Raw genomic sequence first — 17,511 nt, 5'->3', positions numbered from 1 at the left:
CTGAGGAGTCGGGCTGTGAGTTATTTTATATTTGCAGTGCGTGTATGCAATGGAAGCCCGATGTTGTATAAAGCAAATGAAGATGCAGTCATGTCCAATGTTTATTTGAACTACAAACTTTGTCCCTCTTTGAGCAAGAGAATCAAGAACGTTTTCAAAAAGCCTGGATAGCAAATATTTTAGCCTCCGCCACAAGAGCCCAGCGATAAACAGAGATTTCTGTAGTGTTCGTTCTGGTTCAAGCCATAACTGTTCACACAGGCATGCTGTGTTTAATGAGATTTGGGCAGGGACAAGTCATTCTTACCGTTCTGCGGTGCTGCATAAATAATAAATAATATCGTAATGTAACCGCTTGCTACAAAAACCAATCACCCATCATTTCCCCTGACGTATTGCTGTGCTGTTTCATACCAACAAGTTCCCCAAAGAGCAACTTACTTATGAGCAGATATTGATTTCTGTGGCCAGGGTGCATTTTCCTGTTACAGCATTTCACTTGAGAAATGAAAACGTTTTTGAAAACTGGCAGCGGGGGCACACAGCAGCTACCTGGAAAGGCAGCGTTACAAGGCGTTTAGGGCTGTCAGCACCGGTTCCGTGTACGAGGTTGTAGCATGGGAAGCTTTTCTGCATTACTAATGAACAAGAACTCCTGAAAGGTGGGAAATCAGGGTGATAAGAAGCCACCCAAGCCCTTGCCCAGCAGGCTAGAGGGCCCTAGGGACGTGCAAAGAGGAGGGCTGGGTCGGCAGGGTGGCTGGGAGGAACGCACCCTCGCAAGAGCAGACCGGGATTTTCCAAGGAGCTCTTCAGAGAGCAGCTTTCCCGGGCTCTGAAGGCCAGGACATTAGCAGGACCGTGGTTTCACAGCCCCCCTCCCCATGTGGCCTCCCCACACAGCCAGCCCTTCCCGCAGCCCTGCAGCAGCAGCACGGCTGGCTAGCAGGAGCCGGGGGGGAGTTACTGAGTGCTCCAGACTTCCCTAATTAACTCCTTAGTCATCACGAACCCTTGATCTTTCTCGTACGGCCTGTCTTCCTTGTACTAATCCATGAAATCAGCAGAAGTGCTGACAAAAGTGCAGTTACTTAGGCTGTACTTCATGATACGCCGCGTTTGGCGGCAACATTGCCTGAAGGTCTTCTCGTTCCCCTCACCTACCACCGCGGCTTGCTCCCGTGGAGGAGACCGCCCCGGCAGGCGCGGGTCACTGGGCAGCCTGGCTGCGAGCTGGCCGAGGATGTGCCCCGGCTTAAAAAAATGGGAAACCTGTGCAAAGCGAAGGGCACATCTCAGAGAGCGCCTGGCGCACAAGAGGGGCAGGAATGAAACCCGCCGCTTTGGGGGAAAAACCCAGGAGCAAGGCTGCCTTCATAGCCTCATCCATGGCAATGTTTGGGAAGGTTTGTTAGGTTATAAACTCTCTGGAGATGAACTTGCTGTATGTTGCAAGAGAGAAGAGAGCTGGCATGGCTGGTAATACGCAGCTAAGGAGCGTGATCGTGTTCCCACTAGGGAAGATGTGTTTGTGTCCGAGTTCAGCGCGTGATCGAGAGCCTATAACAGCTTTATGCCTAAAGAGCCATCAGTGCTCCTTCCTTTTCCTTCTGTACTCTCAAGTGTGGTCAGTATTTTTGTCCATGAGGTCAGAGCCAAACATGTTGTTCTGTCTTTCTAATGCCATTTAAAAAATTGACATTTTGGCTTTGTGAGATACTTCATTTAATGAAAAAGGAAATACAGGTTTTTATTACACGCACTACACAGGCTAGCAGGCGGCAGGATCTGGTATTATGCAGCTTTGAGAACAGTTGCTTTCAGGAAAATTATTTTCCAAAGGGAGGCTGAGGACACTGCCCACAGTGACCAGAACTGTGACAAGTAATTCCATTACTTTGACTGCGCTAAGCTGCCTAAGCTTACTGATACCCTCAAAAACCGACGAGTGCGTTGGCTCATAACGCTGAGCTCTGCTGCAGGAGGAGCTGGGAGGTTCTGAGGGTTGGTACAATTTTCTCCAGCTCCACAAAAGAGCAGCCAATTGGTCATTAGTCCATCACCCCTCAGATTAAACACATCACATGCTGCCGACATCCTGAAAACGCATTGGTTAGCGCTTGGGGCAACATTGCAGTTAGAGGCTCTCGCAGAATTACCATACATATAGAAAATCTGTTCGAATGCCACATGCGTTTGGTTTTCAGACTTATAGGCTCCATGGCAGGGGGGAGAAAGCCAACAATCTAACCATCATTCCCTTGAGGTTTGTGGTGCATTATTTTTCTGAATGCATTTCTTTTTTATTTACGAGGCCACATTTACCAGTACAGGATTCTTTTGTGCTTTCTGGCGCTTTGAAAGGAAGAGGCTTTCTATCAGAGATGAATAGCAATCTTGCACGATGGGTATGTGTATATATGTGCGTATACATTTGTATGTGGCTTTCATGTCCGTGAATGGTGCTGGACAGATAATCATGAAAACTGATGTCGCCTGCTTCAAAGTGGTAGTCCAAGAGATAGTTTTAGGCTCTTTGAATAGCACGCGGACAAGCTTCCCACACCCTAAAACACAGGGTTTCAATTTGGACCTGGAGGAGACAATTGCATCCTGCCAGCTGTATTCGATCTTCAAATAAGATTACCTGTACTGCGCTCCAGGAAAAATCCTAATGCTTATCGTTCGCACTAGCTGCAGGAACCCCTGGCTGAAATGCTCTGTCCTCTGTGATACTGAGGGCGAGGCTGAACGATCAATCATCTTCAGTCCTTAATATCTATGAAGAGCAAGGAAGAAGTGAGCAGCTCACTGCAACATGAGCTATTCTGAGGCGCAAGCCCAAGCACATAAGGCCCTGCATTTGCTACACTGCCTCATAAAATCCTGCATTTATAATGGCTGTCAGCACTGGGTGTAACTAAGCCAGCACTGAAAGTAGTTTAACAGCATGTATAAACAAGACTGAGCAATGCAAATCACAGCTCCTGCAACTGCTTCTGAGCTGTTCTTGGAACAGGGAGGAGCGATACACGGTGAAGACTGAATAGTCAGGTTGTGTTTCTCCTTCTCTAGCTTTTACTTCTTGTTATCTAATTTATATTGCAAATGAGTTCTGGTCGCTGGATACATTAGGGTGTTTTGTGAGCCTGAGAGCGTATCCTGCCTCTGTTCGGGTTATGAAACAAGCCCAGCAAACGTGCCTGATGACTGGGTATCCATGTTGTATTTTGTCATTCGAGAAGGCTGGTCCTCATAAAGCCAGATGGAGCTGTGAGGGCTGGAGGAAGGTGGAAGCAAGGGCTGCCCGGATGTCGTACAAGGACTACAGGGACAGGAGGTGTGGGCAGGCTGTTTCGGCTCTCCTGGCTGTCCACTACTCCCTGCCTTGGTGACAGCGATGTATTTATTTGTTTAAATCAAAGAATATACCTTAGTTCAATCAGACTCAGAAGATTTTTAATCAGGGTCTTCAAGTCTTCACACCTTACTTGCTGTAAGTCAGTCACCCGGGTTGTCTGCGTACCACAGTGAAAAATCTCCTGTCTGACTTATTAATTTAATTCACTTGGTCCAAAACATCAAAAGGAGTGTCAGCTATGTGGGTGGACAAAAACACCATATTGAATTGATCTGGCTTTAAATACACTCACTTTTTATTTTTAAATCACTATTTGTGTTTTTTCTTAAGTACCTTTCTAGCTAACCATTGAGAAGATTGATTCCTGCTGAAGTCCCTGCTAGAACTGTTTTTCACAAAGCCGCCTAAAACTGGCCAAATATTCAGTGTAAAGTGCAGAAACGGTCAGAGGAGGAGCCAGAAAAATTAAGGGAGAAAATGTGAACTTTTAAAATAACGGCATTGTCCTATGTTACTTCCTTCTGTGTGAAACACTGAACCTCTGTGAAGGAGCTTGTCCTTGCAAAGATTTTCCCAAATCCTACGGAGAAGGGAGGAATTGCCCAGGGGGAACAGACGGTGCTCTGCGGCTGCAGTTTTTGCCAAAGATGAAGACTTTGTTCCTCAGCCTCAGCTCAGGCTTTTCCTCAGCTTAGTGTGGTGCAGGAGGGAGGTGCAACACCTCAACCTGTTGTTATGCGTTAAGTAACCATTTAACATAGGATTAATGATTTAGATCACGGGGGAAACTCTAACGAAAAACCGTGGTACAAGCCAACATTGTGTCACCCGTCCATTGTAGCTGAAGAGGGAGATAATGTGGCTTCTCATCCTAATCTATTACAGCATCAGGACATTTCTTGAGCTCCTATCAGTGGTGATTTACTGCACAAATGGGCAATCAAACCCTGCTCTTTGGATTCCAATTTAGTCTTTAGAAGACCTATCACTTAACCTTTGTGAAAGTAGGTGTTACCGTTGCAGACACTTCAACCTGTTTGCATTTGGGTTTGGTTTATTTTCTTCTTTGCTTCACAAAAAATTGTGAGCTGCTTTTTTGTTGCTTGTGTTTGCTTTTGCATCGTTTCATAGTAGCATTTCATCTTTCCATATTATCACTCCTTTCCATATTATCATTCTACCAGACTGTCTTGTGTGTTACGTATAAAACAATTTTCAAGTGACTGACCTGGGATGTCTTATCACAGGTAAATGACTTAGGCTGGGCTCTGGAGCAAGGAAGTGCCAGCTGGGCAGCCCAGCAGTATGCCTGGCTTGCCTCAAAACAGCATGATTTTATCCCAAAAGAAGCCAGTGGGGTCTGTCCAGAGTGTGGCGACGACTGGAAGGGACAATACGATAGCGATCCCTAAAATCCATTCAGACTGTCTTTGGTTGAACTATTTGTTCACTGCAAGATGACAGAAAAAATGGGCATGGAGAGCAACAAATACCGTTTTCTTACCTTTTGTTGTAGGGTCATGTACTTTTTTCCCATAAAGGAGTACACACAATAGAAATAGACTGAATACACACTACAGGCAGACTACCAATGACTCCGAACAGCGTTGCTTTAAAATGCCTGCCTCTAGGCATGCCATGCAAAAATCACAGAAGGTGAACACTCCAGGCCTGCCCTAACACTGACGGTAGCTACAATAACTGGAAACGGCAGGCCTTGAGAGCGACTTCAAAACCCTAAAAGGTCTGAGACTGAATTTTCTTTATAGCTCGTAATTACAGAGTATTCATTATCTTTCTTCTTATATCAGTGCAAAAATGTTTTACATGTGAGCAATATAAATAACAGACCCAACTGAGTCATCATATTTTTTCTAACATTTTCCTCAGATCCTTTTTTCTTTTTTTTTTTGTCTTTTTTTCTCTCGCCTCATTCTCAGAAGAGCTGCTTGCTTTCTGCTAGACTTTTCTTTCCCTACCTATTCTCTTTCCTGAAGCCAAGACAAACAGCAGGGATTACCAGCCTGATAATATCCTTACTGATTCCTTTGTTCACACTTTTCTTAGCCTTTTTCTTATCTCTACTACCCTAAAATAATTAGAAATCAAAAAACATTGATTAAAAAAAAGTGAAGAGCAACCATCATAATACCCCTCCTTTTGAGTTAGGCAGGCTGTGGCTAAGAGCGCTGGATTTAATTGAAGAGTCAGGGCACCTCAGCAATGACACCCTAGGTAATCCATCGGAGAAATACTTTTTTTTTTTCTTCTTAGCCAAGGAAGCTCTCAGCCAGATCAATTCCTTGCTCCAGCTTGCTGCACAGCCTCCCACATGCTAGTGCCAGTGCGCGACAGCTAACGGGAACGAGCTTCAGAGGGAGGAGAGAACCAACCGTCTCAGTGACAGCGCACTTGAACGTCATATTAAACAGATGGAGAGTGCTGAACTACAGTCAGAGTTAACAGATTTTCCCTAACAATTATACCAGCCTAACTACATGTGTTATTAGTTATGATGGCCCAGCTGGTGGCCAGCAATTTGCTGAGTGACCGTACTCTGCGTCGCTAGTCATTTGCCCCGTGGTTGTGTCACGCTGTCATGAAATCATGTAACGTAGATGTGGGTGACAAACTGGCTTTTACTATTATTATTTATTATCTGCCATGTTGCAGTATCTGGAGGACAAATCATAATTTTGGATTCTTCTCTTGTCCTAGAAAAGATTTCTTGATTTTACCAGCTCAAAACCAAAAGTCAATAGAGAAAATTGTTCCCAGATCAATAGTTTAATCAGATCGTTTTATTTATATTTCAGGATTTTTATTTGTTTCTAATGTTTATTAACAAAAGTAACAACAGTTTCAAAAGAAGTCCTTCAGGATAAAAACATTTGGTTAAGGGTCTCCTGATAGTTTTAAAGCACAAAATAAATATTTAATCACAAGAATGACTGAAATTGGCTTCTCGTGCACAGTTTTGATTTTGACCAATGGAGGATTTCCAGCAATATATAAAAGAAAATCCAACTTGCTCTACAATAAAACTTCTTAAATTCTTAGATTCCTTCTCCTCTTCTTAGATTCTGTTTTGTTTTGTTTTTAGTAATTTCCCTGTACGGTCTGGGCAGTTCTGCAGAGAGATGAATAAAGAAGTCTTGAGGGTGGATGTTTTAGACAGCTAAAAACACATCTTTTGCAAGTAGCCAAAAAGTTCAGCTCCTAGAAGTATCAAGTGCTTCAGATTCGGTTCAAGTGATTCGGTTGCATATTCTTTTAATAGCTGATAGGAAGTGCAAAAGTAAAACGCACTAAGAGTAATCTTTGCATTTGCTTTTTTGGGGAGGGGGAATGGAGAGCTGTGAATTTTTATTGTTTACACTTTGACTCACTTAGTTATGCAAGGCATAGAAAAGCTTTCCAATTTTTCTTGAATTTCTGTGAGCTTAAAGTGGTCTTTTATGTCTTCGTTAAGTCTCTCGTCAAAGACTATCCTTGATCTTTATCCCTTCCACCCTGTTCTTTATTAGCCTGTTTCTCATTCTCTGGACCAGAAAGCTGTGTTCCCAAGAGGTTTTTCTTAGTTCCAAATTACTCATATCATCTTAGAAAATCCCATCCTTTCCTGTACTGCATGTCCTTTTATTTAATTTATAATAGCGAGGCAACTGGATCCCCTGCTATTGTTCTCCATGCGAAATAACAGAAATTTAAGAGGAGCAACTGGTGGAAAGGAAAGCCTTACTGTAGGGAAGGAAAGAAATGTCTGTGTAACTCCACACTTTGAGGAATCATGACCTGCTTTAGCTTCAGCAAAGGGATTATTTTTAGGGCAACTTAGTGCAGGCAGCGAGTTGCATCAGGTTTGTGATTCCTGTGGAGCGAGAAGGACAAAGGATGCCAGCACAAGAATACCAAACCAATACACTGAAAAAAAGAAGAGGGCATGGAAGGAGAGAACAGGAGTCTGCTTTCGTGTTTTATTCATGGGGCATTTCCGCTGAGACCTCTCATTTTGCAGGTTCCTGGCAGTGTTTACAGGAATCCAACGGCCTGTGTATGACTTGAAGCAGATGCCCAGTAGGAGAGTAGCAACAACTGCAATAAATATATTTTTTAAAGTTAATATTATTTGCCTGACAGGGTCCAAACTCGGAATCTACAAGTCTTACTTAGGTAATGCACCTTTATAGGTATAAACTGAAGAATACGACCATTTAAGCAGTCCTCTCCTAGTAAACGGGCATGTATGGAAACAAATAGGATTAAGATATGCTGAATGATAAAAGGCAAACTCTTCACCCACTATATAACAGAGACTGGTATACGGCTATTAACTTTTACAATCAAATTAGTAGCCAGACAAATCCCTTAGAATTCCAGTTCTTAATTTGTATGTGTGAAGTGTCACACGAATTCACTAGTCTAAGAAAAGACCATGGAAAATATAAAAAAGTAATAAGATACTGTTATAATGCAGCTAATGAAAACGCAGAGTTCATATAGGAATACAGCAAGCTTGATATAAAACTTGTAAATAACTTGATCCATTACTGTCATACTTCACTTTTGTTTTTCCTATGTTAACAACAGAACAATTTTGTTGTGGCTCTGGCTTTATATTTTTTCATCACTAACGCAGTTATTCTACATGACCAGTTTGATATTGACTTGTATGAAAAATATGTAATTGAAAATAATTCCCGTGATTGGTGTTGCCATGACTCTATTTTAAATTCTTCATTAACCTTGGTCTTCTTGGAGATGTCACATTTTCAAAAGAGAAGAAAAACAATATATTGAGCTTTAGTTTCTTCATTATCTTCTCATACGACATGATGACTGCTGCCTCATTGACCCTGTCCCACGAGGCAGGCACCGCTAACATATTTTTTGATTATTTCTCTTGTTAATAAATACATTGAGCCACCTCCACTAGCCCATGCACTTTTCCTGCTTTTCCTGTGTAGCTGATAAAGTGTTCGCCTTTTATTGTTCATTTATCATTCATTGGCTGTTGATCCTGTTTCTTTCCATGCCAGTCTGCTATGAGAAGACTACCGGAATGATTAGACTCTTCAGTTTGTACTCATGCATGTAACTGAGCTGAATTACCTGCCTAAAGAAGAGTTGTAGGCGCCAGGTTTGGATGCTGATAAGTGAAAACCATTAACATTTAAAATGTTTCTTTCAGTTGCTGCTATCTGGATGCTTTGCCTACAAAACAAAGGGATATGCTAATACTTGCACCTCAGTAACATACTTTGCCAGTGAGTTCTGTTTGTAAAATACATATAATTACAGAGAATCAGAATTAGGGAAGTTCTTACCACTTTTGCCCCCCTTTCCTAAATTCAGCCTGTCCCTCATTCCTTCAGCAAACCTGTTAACAGGCTTTCTGCTGAGGTTTAATGGGGACTGGACTAGCGATAACTCTTCTGTCCGTTGGCTGGCCGCTAACCTGCAGCATAACTCCACTAAATCTGCTACTCTAGATTAGGAAGTAAAAAGAAAAGAAAATTAAAATATTCTCTGTGGCCAGGATGGGGTCCTTAGCCACTAGATCCCTCAAAAGAGGAGAAAGAGACCTTCCTCTCCCATGTCACCCCTTCCTCCGTGCTGCACGATCTAAGTGCAGATGTCTATGCAGCAACTACCTCCCCCTCTCCCTTTCTTTCTTAGACATACAGATGGACACAGGGCAGACCCAGAGGCAATTTTAAAGTCTTGGAGTGTATCCTTTACATAATTGCCATGTTTATCCATAATGATATAGGAAGTGTTTAGACCAAAAAAAAACCCACAGGGTTGGGAGATAACGCCCTTTGACTGTTATAATTTAGTTCCATTGCCTCTGTAATTGCAAAAGTGAATGGCAGTGCGTTTTCTCTGCCTTATGGGGAAGATAGAGAAGTAAAAGGTCGAGGTTTTATCTTTCTGTGGTTCTGCCACTGACTAACTCTGTAATCTTGCATAAATCACTTCAAGCTGCTGTGCATCATTTTCCCAATCTGGGATAAAGGGTTAATGATGTTTTCCTGTTCTGCAAATAATTTTAGGTCTATGCCAATTATTACTAGTTTAACAATGTTAAAGTTAAGTAACATGAATTTATTGGACTATTCGTATTTGCGTTTGATTTCCTTTTGTTGTGCTTCTTATTTTTCTATATTAAGATTTCCAAAACGAATGTCATGACTATAAAGTGCACTTAAAATGTACACATTTACCATGCTGTTTTGCCAAGACTGTGAGGTGAAATTGGTTTTTTAGGGGGGGAAGGGGAGAAGCGGGAATGTATGTTGTTCTCCTTTAGCACTGAAAGATATCACTGATAAACGCTTTGAAAAGTGATGGCATCATAGCAATTTAGTACTAAAACAGTCAAGTTTGAAATTTTAGCTATGTCGTTTTAAAATAAATTTTAAATTTTATTTTAATAATAAATTTTAGCCACAGTCATTCACCTCAATGATTTATTTTTCCTTCTCTCATCCATTCTTTCACTCATGTACTCTGCTACTGATCTGTTCATTGCATTACACATTTCTCTGCAAACCTCCAGACACATTCACTATCCCTTTCCCTGACTTACTAAATACCTACCACCTGTTCACTCACTCACTCTTGAACTTATCTGTCCTCAGCTTCAGACCTTGCTTCCGAGCTAGTCTTCCTCTCGTTCCCTACTGTTCTCTGATACCCGTTATCCCTACGGCTTATTTCTTCCTGAGTTTAATTAAAGGGCTTTATTTTTGAGAGGACAGTCAGCTGTTAATGCTTTCTGTCGCTTTTCCTTGCTTGACTCCTCCTTTTTTTTTTTTTTCCTGGCACGAATTTGCTACACCTTGCCTGGGCTTAACATGCCTGTGTGTATATTCCTCTGAACATGATTTCAGAAGCAGGTATATTACGCCTGAGCTAGTCTTCACCTATTATTATTTCGCAGCATACATTATGTGTACTTTTGAAGATTATACTTTACTATACTCCTAATGGGGTTCTTAAAAGCATGTTTCATGCGTATCTTTGGAAATGCTGTTATAAAACTGCTGCAGACATGTATTAGGAGTTGTTCATTACATGACCTCGTTACCACAGCACGTAGTGTTTTGAAAGACGAAGCAAAAGAAATCCAGTTTTAATTATTGTGAGGGCCGCTGGCTTTAGCCCTGCATCCCTAGTTCACATACAATCCAGACTAACGTTACATATCTGAAAATCTCTGAAATTTGTAGGAAGGCAGCTGTCTAGGAGGCCCCTCTCCACAGAATACAGCACAGGACAGTACCGACTGCAGGGCTGAATGAAGCAGGGAAGTTCCTATTAAGACAAGCTGGCAAGGTAATGTTACAAAGGTCCTTCAGTCCAATCTGTACTTGTTCGGTGGTAGAAAAAAGGGTCATAAAGCCTTCAGTCAGAACATTTTGCAAGCACTGCACCCACTGTTTTAACACAATGCTGCTTTTTGTTTTCAAATCTTCTGAAAGATGTTATTTATAATGGGAACTGATAGGAATTTCAGTGGTGCAAATTATGTTACTTGTTACATGTTCCTGACACTGTGGGCATTTCTTATTTCTCATCAGATCCCTGTTGATAGCACTTTTTACTAGAAAGAAGATCCTGAATCTGAGGGAGAGTCCCATACTTGACAGGGTCCAGAAATCAGTTCCTTGTTTTACCTCTGGCCTTTGCATCTGCAAGACATAGCAGTAAACCCACATGTTTTACTGATAATGGAGACTGAAAACTACGCTGTACAAATGAACAATGTCATTCTTAACAGCCATGAAATCTAACCTGCATAGAGATAGTAGAAGTAATGGAAATTTTGGCAGGGTGCTGGCTGTTGCTCTTGTTCCTGTGTACTGCTGTGGGTATCTGGAAGTGCTCTACAGGGCGTAGGCCCCCTGGGGAAGCCTGACAGCACCCCTGTGATTTTTACTAGCCTATGTTAAGAACTGTCTCAGCCTAGGATTTGTACAATGCAAAAGAGATGAAAAAACACCTTCATGTTTCTTCCCTTGGAATATCATTTCATAGCTGTATCCCTCAGGAGATGCTTAAAGCCTTGTCTAAGCTAGAAAGGTTTTGCTGGTATATTAATATCAGCAGCCGGTCTCAGAGGCGTTGCGGCTTATTCTCTCGCTGGTACAAACTATAGCAATTCCCCAAATAGAATACAACATACCAAGAGGATTTTTTATGCTGTTAGTGTATTTACACAAGAGAGTTCCCAACACGGCTATGCGGGTTCAGAGCGTGATGCCTTTTCGTGCTGCTAACTGAAAGGCAAATGGTTCTTTCCTCCCTTTCTGGAGCATGCTGTTTCCTCAGCTTCTCCTGTTCCCTGCTGCTTTTGTCAGGCTGCCACAGCGTCTTCTCAGCCCTGCGTTACTACTTTCTTCCTGACGCCTCAAATCTAATGTTTTTATGGTGCGTGACCCTGTTTGATGTTAATGGTGTGACGGACACCAATAGCCCATTGTCAGGCCGGCCTGAGTTAAATCACCATTTTGGAAATGCAATGAGAGGAACTGGATTTCTCTGTTTGCCATATAATAACAATATCCTCCCTCAAAGCCTACAGTTTCAAATGCCCTGAGTCATAGCTAGCCTAAAATATCAAGGTGGCGGGGTCTTGCCTCGCATGTAAGCTCTCTCGCCTTGCATGCAAGTTCTTTGTCTGGGGGTATCTTCACGACTCCATGTTTTTAAGAGGCTCCGTTCCCTCAGTGATTTCATTTTGACAGTATTTCTTAGTTATATTTAATGTGAAGTGCAAGCATTATAACTCAACTATTATGTTTTTGTAACAATACCTACATTTTGCCAGGCTGGAATTAAAGGGTCTGTTGAGTGATGGATTCCCAGTAAGGCAAAAAGCCAATGAACTAAATATTTTGTTCAGTCTTGCCTAACTGGCTCCTGGAAGCCAAACTAGAGCAACCGGAGGACATTGGATATCACCTTTTCCACCACAATAAGGAAATCAGTCATCCATGCCTACAGTGCTGGTTCATCTCCTTCACCAGAACAAGTCATCGCAGGCGTGCGTGGACGCGAGGGCAATCAACAACTCATCAGTGACTCAGCACAAGCATCCTGGGCGAGATCTCTGTAGTCGCTGACCTATTTTCTCTTTTATGCCAAGCTGTTCCTCCTATAATATTACAAAGCAGTCACCTAAGCGGGCCTGCGCTTTGAGGCACAGTAATTCCAATAATGTTTGCTTTTAATATAAATCATTCATATCTCGGCGGTGCCGAGAGGTCGCATACTGGGTTGGATTCGTGTTGCGGTTTGCAATGAGGCTGCCGCTGCCTGGATCTGTCTGGTCGGAGACAAGACACAGCCGTGGAACGTGACAAATAGCAGTAGGTGCAAGGAAGTGAGGTAGCTTTTGCATGACCCGGTGATTTGTGGAGGCACCAGATCTGCTTTCAGTAGAAGCGCGTTAATGTATTTTCAAGCGACACAGCACTAAATCATTAGCGAAGAGCTGGTTTGCTTATACCATTAGGTGCCATCAAGTGGGCGTCACGTAGCTGTTGCGCTCCTCTCCGGCCTCTCTAACGGGAGCCTCCGGAGGAGCTGGAGCTAGCGGGAAGCTGCAGGGCTCGGGAGGGGGGGAAGGAGAAAGCAGACAGGTGACGAAGAGCGCGAAGCCTCTCCCGGCGCGCTGCTGGGCCCTGGGGTGCCGGCGAGCAGCGGGCTGGGGCAAGAAGGGGCCTCCTCGGCACGGCGCGGCCGCCGGAGGCAGCCCCGCCGACACCGGCTGCCTGCCGGGGCCAAGCCCGCCGCACACCCCGGCCCCACACCCCTCCGCGGGGCCACTGGCGGCTCGGGGGCGCGCGGGGGCCGCAACGGCCGAGGGGAGGGGTTGTAACGGCCGGGGGTGGGGGGGCGCAACGGCCGAGGGGAGGGGCTGTAACGGCCGGGGGCGGGGGGCGCCGGGGCCACCCCTCCGCCGCGGGCCGGCTCTGCCTGGCGGCGGAGATCGCGCCCCGAGGCGGGGGATAAGCCTCGCCGGTGCGGCTCCCCGGCCCCGCCACCCCCGCTCCGGGCCGCGCCGGCGCCCTGCCGCCTCCCGCGCCGGCCGGCGGCCGCCATACTGCGGGGCAGCCCAAACTTGTTACACACTGGCACCAACTCCTCCTCCCTCCTCCTCCTCCTCCCCCCCCATCCTCGCCGCCGCCGCCGCCCTGCCCCCGCCCCGCGCTCGCCGCCGCGGCGCTGGGAGGAGGGGGCGGCCGCTGCCCACCCTGCCCCGCTAAGGCGCCGAGGCGGGGGCGCGGGCGAGGCGGGCGCCGGCAGCCCCTCGGCGGCAGCAGGTAGGTGCTCCCGCCCGGCGCCGACCAGCAGCAGCAGCAGCAGGAGGAGGAGGCGGCAGAGCTGCTGTCGCCGCCGCCGCCTCGGGGGCGAGCGTCTGGGCTGCGCGTGTGCTGCCTCCGTCCGTCGGCGGCCGCGGCGCCGCCGGGGTCTGCGCCGGGGGCCTGCGGGTGCGCGGCGGCGGCGGCGGCGCGGAGGGGAGCGGGCTCGGGGCGGGGGGCGGCTGCCGCGGGGGCCCGGCGGGCGTTACGGCGCGCACCTGCGGCGCGGGCCGGGCCGGGCCGCCGCGGAGCTCCGCGGGGCCGGGGCGCAGCGCAGCGCGCCCGCTTTGTTCGGGCTCCCGGCGGCGGCGGCGCCTCACGGCGGGGCGGAGAGCGAGCGAGCGAGGGAGGGAGGGAGGGAGGGAGGCGGCCCCGGCCCGGCGCGGGGCTGCCCGGCCGCGCCGAGGCGAGCCGGAGAGGTGCGGCACGGCGAGGCTCCTGCATTTTTCATTAGCCCCCATTATAAATACGGCTGGAGTCAGACGAAGAGGAGGAGCCTCTCTCTCAACAAATGAGTGAGAGCTGACAGGTTTATAAACGTCTTTATTTTTTATTTTTCTCCCTCCCCCGTGAAGCCGTGCCGGCTCTCCGGCCGCCGCCGTGCCCTGGGCTGGGCTGGGCTGGGAGCGCGGTGCTCGGGCAGGCTGGCCCACGGGAGCCTCCAGGTCTGTTGGTGGGCTTTTCTGATTTGCGTCTTCTTTTTTAAAATTCAGATTGCAGCCTTACTTGGGGGGTTTTGTTACTCGAAATAGCGAAGAGAGTGCTTTTGGCCTGTGCTGCACCTGCTGTAGCAGTTTGGCTGCACAGTGTTGAACCTCTTGGGGCATTGCCAGTGTAAACATGTAAAGGATATTTGAGCTGGCTGCTGCTTTTTGGTAAATATGGATGTGAGACATTTTCATTCAGCTGGGAAGTGACTTGGTTATTTCGAAGTGCCAGGCAGCCTACAAATTGCGATTTAAGTGTCTTGGCACTTCCCTAAAGACTTCTGTCCTTTTGGAAACTCAGTCTTTTATTAAACGAATAGCAGGACTGTGCTGGATGCTTGCTGTTTGGAAACTGGCTGCATATGTTTTGAAGAGCTATTATAAGTTGTTTTGTTTTTCAGCTGTCAGGACAGTTTAAATCAGGTCTGTGTAAAGGTGCTGAGTTTGCAAGAGATGGGTAAAGTGACTTAAGAGTTCCTCCTCTCTTCCTCTTTACCCTCAAGCTAATTATAAGTGGATGTCTCTTCTGCTGTTTCGCTGAGGTGTGGGCCATTTGCTAATGCTTTCTGAATATATGAAACCATGGAGCTTCAGTGTTGAAGGGCTCTCCGTGAAGAGAAGGCATTGATTGTAACTTTAGTGCTGCAGCTTTTTTCTATTACGCGACTGCCATCAGAAGGGAGGGGGAAAAGGAAGGTGGGTCTGCCCGGAAAGGGGGTGAACCTGATAGTCCTGTAGTCTGAAGGGCCTTTTCATATATGCCTTCTGGTTTTATGCAGAAATATTTTCCTATTCTCCTCTTACCCCCTGTCTTTATTATCATATACTTCTTGCAAGGAGGCACTTTAGCTGAGAAGTGGAAGAGTCTCTCTTAAGTCGTTAGACCTAAGTAGTTCTAGTATGTCTGGAAATCAATATGGTAGTAAAGTCTAAGAATTTTAATTAAAAAAATTCACAGAAATTAGCTGTGGGCTGTCTCTACTTTATGACCATTGAGGTCAGAAGTAGCCACTGATCTCATGCTAACTTTTGGATACCCTATATTGAAATTTTCCTAGAGAACTCTTTAATGACTTCTTTTATTAGACAGACTGCAGACTTAGGCAATTATGCAAGTGTACCTAAACAAAGTTTTGTTGATCTTTTTTTTTTTTTTTGTAGCTGAGCAGATGTAGATCATTTATGTGAAGGCTGTTCTGGAGTGGGAGTATCATTTACAAACTCAGTTAGAATGAGGCATTGGGGTAGGAGTAGCTCACGTAGGTCAAAACTCTGCACTTAACTATGTTCCATGTTTGCAGGAAAGTGTATGAATACAGCGTGCTACGTGGGATGAGCAGGTTATGGACAGGTACTCTGTAATTCAGGTAGCAGAGTTGTGGTGCAGGCAGCTCCGCAGTACAGGAGAGGAATGGAAAATGAGTGATGAGGAAATAGGTTTCTGTATGTATGCTGATAAGGGGGGAAGAAAGCAAATTTTGCAAATGTGGAGCTGCACTAACAGATGAAGTCTATCTCTACTGGGATTTCTTGGCCTAGAGAGCAAATAATTTACCCCCATCCCCCCAGAAAGCAATTATTCATTGTACACCTAGACTTTGCAATGGTCAAGGATTGCTACAGAGTGTGTTTACAAAAGGCTGCTTGCAGTCTTGCCTACCAAAATAGGTCCATGCCCGTTTTTAAGAAACAAAAGTCATAGTAGCTGACAGGGAGAACACAAGGAATGAAGCATATGATTTCAGTGTTTGATGTGAATGGGTTTATTTCACAATAGTAAGACTGGTTCGAAGATCTGCTGGACAGTATAGGTGCAGATGTGCCTGGAGGTTTCCTTTATTGTGTTGCCCTGTCTCTGCTAGTGTTATGATTCAGTCCCTCCTCCTCCTCCAATAGAAACAGCTATTACATTAAATACTTGATAACCTTTTGTTAACCTGCTTGCACTGATACATCTGTGTACAGCTCAAACAGCGTGGCTTTATACTACCTAGAGGTCGTGCAAGAACGGCTGCGAGAAGATCCTGTTGCTCTGCCACTTTCCCTAATTGGCCCACTTTGTCAGCAGCCGAACTTCAGAGTTACCCCCTTCGTGCAGCATCTTACTCGGAAGGTTTTGGAGACCTGTTCAGAGGATGTGTAAACTGCCAAGGGCCACTTGGCTGGAGCTGGAGGTTGCAGTGTTCTCATTCTGCTGCTTTCTCTCTCTCTCACGCAACCATCTTTTTCTCTCTGTGAAAACATCGTAAGTGGTGCGTGTCTGGCGAACATTATATTGTAAAATATATTGCCTGCGATGTTTTATTGCAATTGAAATAAATGAAGGTCTCTGTCAGTCATGCCGAAATTAATTTTTGATCTGAACTGCTGTCATTAGATGTAACACTTGCATATAGCATCTAGTTTGCAAAAGGTCATGGGTGAATTAGTAGATGCTTGTGCTCTACTCTGATTCTAAGGGAGAATTCCAAAGAGTGCTTCATATGTACACCAGTGAAAATACTCTGATATAAATGCTCTGGAATTTTGTTTTAGTTTTAACTTACTAGGTGTTTAGTGTAAGTTTTTGTTTTCTCCAGGAAAAATGGCATCTCAAGTCACTTTTGTTGCCATAGCTTTTCTGTAGATCCTAAGAAAATAAAGTGTTTCCTGTGAATGTTCAGGGATATGATTTTTATCCCTAGTATTTGCTGTCCAAAGATAACTTGAAATGAGAAGTGACAGAGACAGACAGATGTATTTGCTAAGGTTGACTAACGTTGCTTGTATGCCTTTGATGTTTACAAGTGCTGGATCTTTTAAAGATTCAAATTATTCTATTTTAAATAAGTTGTAAAAAAGTTAAAAAGTGATTTCTGAAGGTGTGTGATCACTGAATTCTTTTTTTTTGTGAGTGGATGCTAATCTACCAGGCTTCCTACTAAACTCAAACGTAATTACTTCTGGGTATGACTGAGAGACTTTTCCACAATGGTTCGTTTTTGGAAAAATGCATGGAACAGTAATGTATTCTGGATAGCAAAATAATGAGGATAGAGACTTAAAGGAGGTAATAAAAAGAGTTAGAGCA

At 45.1% G+C, this 17,511-nt stretch overlaps 1 protein-coding gene across 9 annotated transcripts in view; it reads left to right on the top strand.

The window, feature by feature from the left end:
* The first annotated feature begins 13,607 nt into the window (after positions 1 to 13,607).
* Positions 13,608 to 17,511, top strand: part of LOC104150285 (semaphorin-4D) — an 89,523-nt gene continuing 85,619 nt past the window's right edge. For 2 of the 9 annotated variants that reach the window (XM_068926559.1, XM_068926558.1), the window contains exon 1: positions 13,715 to 13,863. The gene's annotated coding sequence lies outside the window, so the exon portion shown is untranslated. The other 7 variants (XM_068926554.1, XM_068926553.1, XM_009684448.2 and 4 more) reach the window with 7 other exon arrangements.

Source organism: Struthio camelus, chromosome Z, assembly GCF_040807025.1.
Source record: "Struthio camelus isolate bStrCam1 chromosome Z, bStrCam1.hap1, whole genome shotgun sequence".
Taxonomy (NCBI): Eukaryota; Metazoa; Chordata; class Aves; order Struthioniformes; family Struthionidae; genus Struthio; species Struthio camelus.
This window is presented reverse-complemented; position numbering and strand designations above follow the sequence as displayed.